The 7,059-nt window shown below is 37.0% G+C and overlaps 2 pseudogenes; both read left to right on the top strand.

Annotated features, from left to right (window-relative positions):
• Positions 1–1,073: 1,073 nt before the first annotated feature.
• On the top strand, positions 1,074–2,602 carry LOC101572336 (annotated as a pseudogene).
• A 1,848-nt stretch (positions 2,603–4,450) lies between these two features.
• On the top strand, positions 4,451–5,419 carry LOC101571936 (annotated as a pseudogene).
• Positions 5,420–7,059: the final 1,640 nt, after the last annotated feature.

Genomic DNA, 7,059 nt, shown 5'->3' with positions numbered 1-7,059 from the left:
ACACCATGGTTGGAAAATTATGCATATTTTTGCATAAAAATTATCATGCAATCAAAATACACATGAAAATAGGTACATCTTCACTTTTTTCACCAAATAAGAACTCCATCATACCCTTTATCAATTGCTAGTCAATATTCACAAAAGCAATGAATATAATACTTAAAATAATGCTATCTATTTATCTCATGTACAGGAAAGCCTTTCCAGGAAGTACACACACTGTTCTGAAATCCCATCATTGGGCATGCTGGGGTCATTACCATAATTCATGGCCCTGGAATTCATAAAGTACATCACCCATGACTACACTTTGCTGTGAGGTGTGCTATCAAAGGCCACTGAGTCTTTCCACCTCAGAGGGGCTATGCCCATGATTTCACTAAATAATTGAAACTTCCCTGATATTTTAATAATGTTTCATTCTTCTCGTGAATAATATTCTAACCAGTAATCTAGCTGGATTAACAATATTTGGGTTTAGAGAGAAATAAATAAAGAAAGAAGAAGTTTTAAAAATTAGTGCACTATTCACAGATGACAGGACACACTGTATGTGAAAGACCTGAAAAGCCTCATGAAGAGACTTGTAGGTTTAATAACAAAATTGAGCAGCACTGCAGGATAGAAAGTCAAGACAAAAAAATCAATAGCATTTTTGCACACAAACAACAGAGAAATTAGGGAAACCATGCCTTTCACAATAATATCCATAAAACGAAATACTTAGGAATCATTTTAACAAAAGAGGTAAAAGACCTATACAGTGAAAATTGCAGTTCTATGGAAAAAGAGATCAAAGACGATTTCAGAAAATGGAAATATATTCTTTGCTTGAATAGGAGGAACCAACATTGTGAAAAATGGTCATATTCCCAAAATTGTTATACAGATTCAATACACTCCCCATTGAAATACCATTAGTATACCTCACATATCTAGAAAAAAAATTCCTAAAATTAATCAGGAACTAAAAGTGACCTAGAATAGCAAAAGTAATCCTGGGCAAAAATAGAAAGACATGAAGCATTCCAATTCCTGTCTAGAAATTGTACTACAGAGTGAATAAGCAAATGAGAGAGGAAGAGGGATCTCCAGATGAAGGCACTGTGGCCACCATTGTCCTCCATCTCTGCTGCACTGACCTGGGTGTCCTGCCTGGTCCCACTTGTTTGTGGCAAATCTATCGGTGTGTCCATTTAATACAAAAAAAAAAAAAAATAGAAACTGAGCATCCCGAGGAAACCTTCCCCCAACACTGAAATGGTGAACATCCTACAGAAGATATGGAAGAGGAGCAAGCATTTAAAAGATCTAGAGACACTGATGTAATGGTTGAACTACAAATCCTTTTTCAAAGCAAGAATGTTGGGGCAGTGATTGGAAAAGGATGCAAAAACACTAAGGTTCTCTGTATAGACTACAATGCCAGGGTTTCAGTCCCAGACAGCAGTGGTCCTGAGCACATATTGAGGATCAGTGTTGATATTGAAACAGTTGGAGACATTCTGAAGAAAATCATCCCTACCTTGGAAGAGGACCTGCAGCTGCCATCACCCACTGCAACCAGCCAGATCCCACTGGAATCTGATGTTGTGGAATGCTTGAATTACTAACACTATAAAGGCAGTGACTCTGGCTGTGAGTTGAGACTGTTAGCTCATCAAAGTCTGGCAGGAGGAATTATTGGGGTCAAAGGTGCTAAAATCAAAGAACTTCTAGAGAACACTCAGACAACAATCAAGCTTTTCCAAGAATGCTGCTCTCATTCCACTGACAGAGTTGTTCTTATTGGAGGAAAGCTTGACAGGGTTGTAGAGTGCATAGAGATCATCCTTTATATTATGTCTTAGTCTCCCATCAAAGGATGTGAACAGCCTTATGAGTCCAATTTTTATGATGAAATTTATAACTATGGTGGTTTTACCATGATGTTTGATGACAGGCAAGAATGGCTTGTAGGATATCTATGCGGGGCAATGTTTTTGACAGAATGCCTCCTGGTCAAGGAGGGTGTCCCATGTCACCCTCTAGAAGAGATTATCATGACACGAGCCCTCATCATGCACCACCACTCCCTCCTCCTGGTAAAGTTGGCTGGCATGGTAGCAGAGTTCAGAATCTTCCTCTCCCCTAACCACCCCCACCTAGAGGAGGAGATCTAATGGCCTGTGATAGAAGAGCAAGACCTGGGGACCGCTATGATGGCATGGTTGGTTTCAATGTTGATGAAACTTGGGACTCTGTGATACATATGTGGAGCCCATCAGAATGGCAAATGGCATATGATCTACAGGGTAGCTCTGGAGATGGTTATTCCTATACAGGGGGCTGTGGCTCATTTTGTGATTTTGGTGGATCTATTATTACTACACAAGTAACTATTCCCAAAGATTTGGCTGGATCTATTATTGGCAAAGGTGGTCAGGGAATTAAACAAATCCTTCATAGATCAGGAGCATCTATCAAAATTGATGAGCGCTTCTAAGGATCTAAATATCAGATCATTACCACTACTGGAATACAGGACCAGATACAGATTTCACAGTATTTGTAGCAGAACAGTGTGAAGCAGTATTCTAGAAAGTTTTCCCAAGACTAGTGAAGAACTGAAGGAGTTCCGCATCTTTTTTTTAATCATCTTCTGTTTAAAATGCCAACATTCCTCTGCTTCATAGGTATTTTGTATTTGAGGTATAGTGAAAACTGCTGTTCACCAGATGTAATATTTTAGTTGCTTACAAACAGGGTTGGGGGGAGGGTATGCAAAAATTAACATTGAAATTTTAAAACAGCAGTAGAGTGAATGGATTTTACTTTTTGTTCATTGTTGGTCATTTAAAAAAATCCCTCCCTATGTAATTATTGTGAACACCTTGGTTTGTGTGATTACTGTGAACATTTGTTGGATGGGACAGGGAGGAAAGTAACAATAGTCCACATGTCCCTGGCATCTGTGCAGAGCATTATACAGAATATAATGCTCTTTTGTAAGAAACATTTCACGATTTTTAAAATAAATTTAGTGAATCTAAAAGAAAAAGGAAATTTTACTACAAGATACTGTGATAAAATCAGCATGGTACTAACAAAAAGCAGACCTGAGGACCAATGGAACATATTATAAGTTGCAGACACAACTACAAACACACTCAGAAACCTTATCTTTGACAACGGGGCCAAACATGTTCATTGTAAGAGTGATAGCCTCTTTCATGAATGGTGTCGGAAAAGCTGGCTTTCTATATGCCAAAGACTAAAATTAGATTCATGTGTAGCACCATGGACTGAACTAAAGTCAAAATGGATCAAAGATGTAAATATTAATACAGAAAAACACTAAATCTACTTGGGGAGGGAGTAAGTAGAAATCAGAGGACATAGGAATAAGTAGACTTCATGAACAAAAACCATATTGCACAGGAAATTCTTCAAAGAATCAATAACTAGAGTCTCATCTTTTTGAAAAGTTTCTGCACTTCAAAAGAAATCACCAACAGAGTAAAAAAAAAATGCATGAATTGGGAAAAACAGTTATCCAATTGTCTCTCTGACAAAGGTCTTCTATCTAGAGCATATAAGGAATTAAAAAAATAATTGGAACCCCAAAATTCAAAGAACTAATCAAAAAATGAGCATGTGAGATGAATATGCATTTCTCATATGAAGAAATAAAAATGCCAAGTAAATATATGAAAAAACATATGCAACATCATTGATAATTTGAGAAATGCAAATTAAAATACTGAGCTTCCACCGCATCATAGAAAGATGGCTATCATCAAGAAGTTAACCAGTAACAGATGCTTGAGGGGCTATGGGAAGAAAGAACTCTTTTCCACAATTAGTGGGATTGCAATCCCATATAACCACTGTAGAAATCACTAGAGATTCTTCTAAAAACTAAGATTGAAACCAGGTATTCCCCTTCTGTGTATTTTTCTAGAAGAATTAGAAAGATCATACCAGAGCAGTATATATACACCCATGTTGATAGCAGGACAATTTGTGCTACATAAATCTTGGAAACAACTCAAATGCCCAGGTACTGAGGAAAGGATAAGGAAGATTCAGTGTTTTTACACAATGGAGTATTACTTAGTATCTCACATACTGTTCTCTCATTGCTGGGACAAAATACCCAACACCCAAAATTAAGGAAGGAAAGGTTTGTTTAGCTCACAACACTTCTGGACGTGCTGTTCATGTAAGGTACAAATTTCGATGGGAGCGTTGCTTCTTTAAAGAGCCTTGTGGTGGAACAACTGTTTGACCCATTCAGTGGAAGGATGAAAACTTTACGCAGGAGCACATGGTGAATGGAAAGGACCCGTCACTGTGCAAACAGTACGGCACTCTGAACAGATGCTCAGAACAGGTCTCATCTCAAAGAACCCAAGGCTTGTATCGCAGTATGAGAAACTAGACATTTGGGAGCAGCAATTAATGAATGAAGCCTTCCAGCCAGCCAGTGAGCTCTTGAGCCCTGTTACCTTGCACTCCCAGTCAGATTGGACCACCTCCCACCTTGGGGCTTTTAAGGACTTTGAAGAATGTTTCAGTGACCCCCTACCGAAAGACCTCCTCTCCAGAGAAATGCACCATTAACATACAGTCCATTGGTGCTCTAGGAAACACTAGGGTTATCAGTGAAGAATATATTAAATGGCTCAAGGGCTACTGTGAAGCATTTTTCTATGGCCTGAGAGTCAAACTCCTAGAGCCAGTTTCTGTTTCTGCAACCAAGTGTTCCTTTAGAGTCAATGATCACACTTAGAATCTACAGATTCATGCAGGCATAGCCTGAAATTCTTAAAAAAGAAGAAACCTGAAGATGCCTTTTGTGTTGTGGGGATAACCATGCTTGATCTTTCCCAAAAGACTCATGGAATTTTGTCCTCAGACAGGCCTCTCTAACAGATGGTGTGGGGATATTCAGCTTCGCCAAGTATGGCAGAAATTTCTATAGCTCACACTATGATGGCAAAGTGAAGAAGCTCCAGAAAATTTCTTCCAGTGACTATTCCATTTTTGATAATTATTATATTCCTGAAATCACTGGTGTTTTACTGCTGCAATCATGTTAGATGTTAACCCATGAGATTGGGCATATATTTGGACTGTGACACTGTCAGTGGCTTGCGTGCCTAATGCAGGGCTCCAACCATTTGGAAGAAGCCAACCAATGCCCTCTGAACCTTTGTCCTATCTGTTGACGCAAAATGCAGTGTGCTGTAGGCTCCAGTATTGCAGAGAGATACAAGGCGCTGGTGAGGTGGATGGATGGCTTATCTGCTGGCACACCAGAGCAACTCTAAAACACAGTCGTGAGGATAGTGTGAGTTAGCCCAAACCCGTGGATGCCTTCAAGGAATGGAAAGAGTGGATAATAAAATGTCTTGCTGTTCTCCAAAAATAAAAACTTTCAAATAGAATAAAATAAATACTTGCATCCCCCCAAAAATACTGTTAAGATCAGAAAGTCTCTGACTTTTTTAAAGTTACTTTAATTTTCTTTGTTTTGAATTTAATTTTCAGTGTTTGAAGTTGATACTCTTTAATATCACATAGATTATATTGGTGACTTCATTTATATTTTGTGTTCTACTAATTAATATAAAGTTACAAGGTAAGAAACAATAGGTAGTTTGTAACTAATCAGGACATTTGTTTGAATAAAAATTCTAAACAGCTAAAGAATAATAAAGAAGATTATGGCCAAAAATTAAAAGCTAAATGATAATAAATAGAAAAACATTACTTCAAGATTACCCTGGGCTTCCTAATAGATTTCATATCACCACAATCCATATGAATGATAAGATTCAGTAACAGCATATTTTTCTCACTCTTTCCTGTCATGATTTGCATTACATGTACAACATTTTTCTGTATTTTGATTTATATAAGATATCTCATTTTGGACAAAGGAAATGGAATTTATAGATTCTAAGGGAATTCCACTCAGCAATTGATTAATGCACCAAATAAATTTCTATCCTATTTACTTATTCATTCTTTCCAAATAATAACTAAAAAGCTAACATTACCAATAATTTCCAGATAAATGTAAACAAAAGTAATGCTTTATTTACACAGAATGTAAAGGAAATAAAGTAATCATAAGTCCACAAATTCTTAAACAGGTGCTATGGAAAATATTTTTTAAAATACATAAAAACCTATAAAAATTAAAAAATAATAAATGGTTAGTATAGTGCAAAGTAAATTAGCAAATGTGAAACATAAAGAAAAATGGACATGAGACTTGTATGAAACAAATAACAAAATGACAGACTCAAAGTAAGTATGTTAGTGATACATTAAATGTGAATGGGTTAAGGGGCCAGGGAGATGGCTCAGTGGAATAAGCGCTTCCCTGGCAAGTGCTAAGGCACTGAGTTCAATCCCTGGTTCTGCAAAAAAAAAAAAAAAAAAAAAAAAAAAAAAAAAAAAAAAAAAAAAAAAAAAAAAAAAAAAAGAAATGTGAATGGGTTAAACAATCCAATTCCAAAGCCAGACCAGATTATACAAAAAAGCCTAACTTATATGGTGTAATTCATAACATATATGTTCAAAAATATTACAATAAGGAATGTAGTGCCGAGGACTGGCCAAATAATTAAGCAGATTAAAGTGCCTGAAAGCAGGTGCAGGGACTAAGGGTTTGATATCAGGGTCTGCTGCTGGCCCTGCCCCCAGGGCACACTGAGAGAGCAACTGAGACTGGGCATGGTGGCGTGCACCTATAATTCCAGCTTTAGGGAGGCTGTAAACAGGTGGATCACTATGAGTCTGATCTAGTAGTGAGACCCTGAACACCCTGTACAGCCTTCCTTAAAATACAAAAAAAAAAAAAAAAAGAGAGGGATATAGTGCCATGGGTTAACCTTAAAATAGCTCCCTTCATTTTTTAATTTTTTATTCATCTGAATGAGAAAAGAAGATAAAATAACAATGAAACAGTTTAAAAACAAGTTAGTAGGACAGTTACAATAATTAACACATTGCATATTGTTGTCTTCATAGTAATTATTTAGAGAACAAGATGCAGACATG

This window comes from Octodon degus, unplaced genomic scaffold (genome assembly GCF_000260255.1).
Source record: "Octodon degus isolate 3935 unplaced genomic scaffold, OctDeg1.0 scaffold00013, whole genome shotgun sequence".
Lineage (NCBI taxonomy): Eukaryota > Metazoa > Chordata > Mammalia > Rodentia > Octodontidae > Octodon > Octodon degus.
Note: the sequence above shows the minus strand (reverse complement) of the source record. Positions and strands in the feature narration are given on the sequence as shown.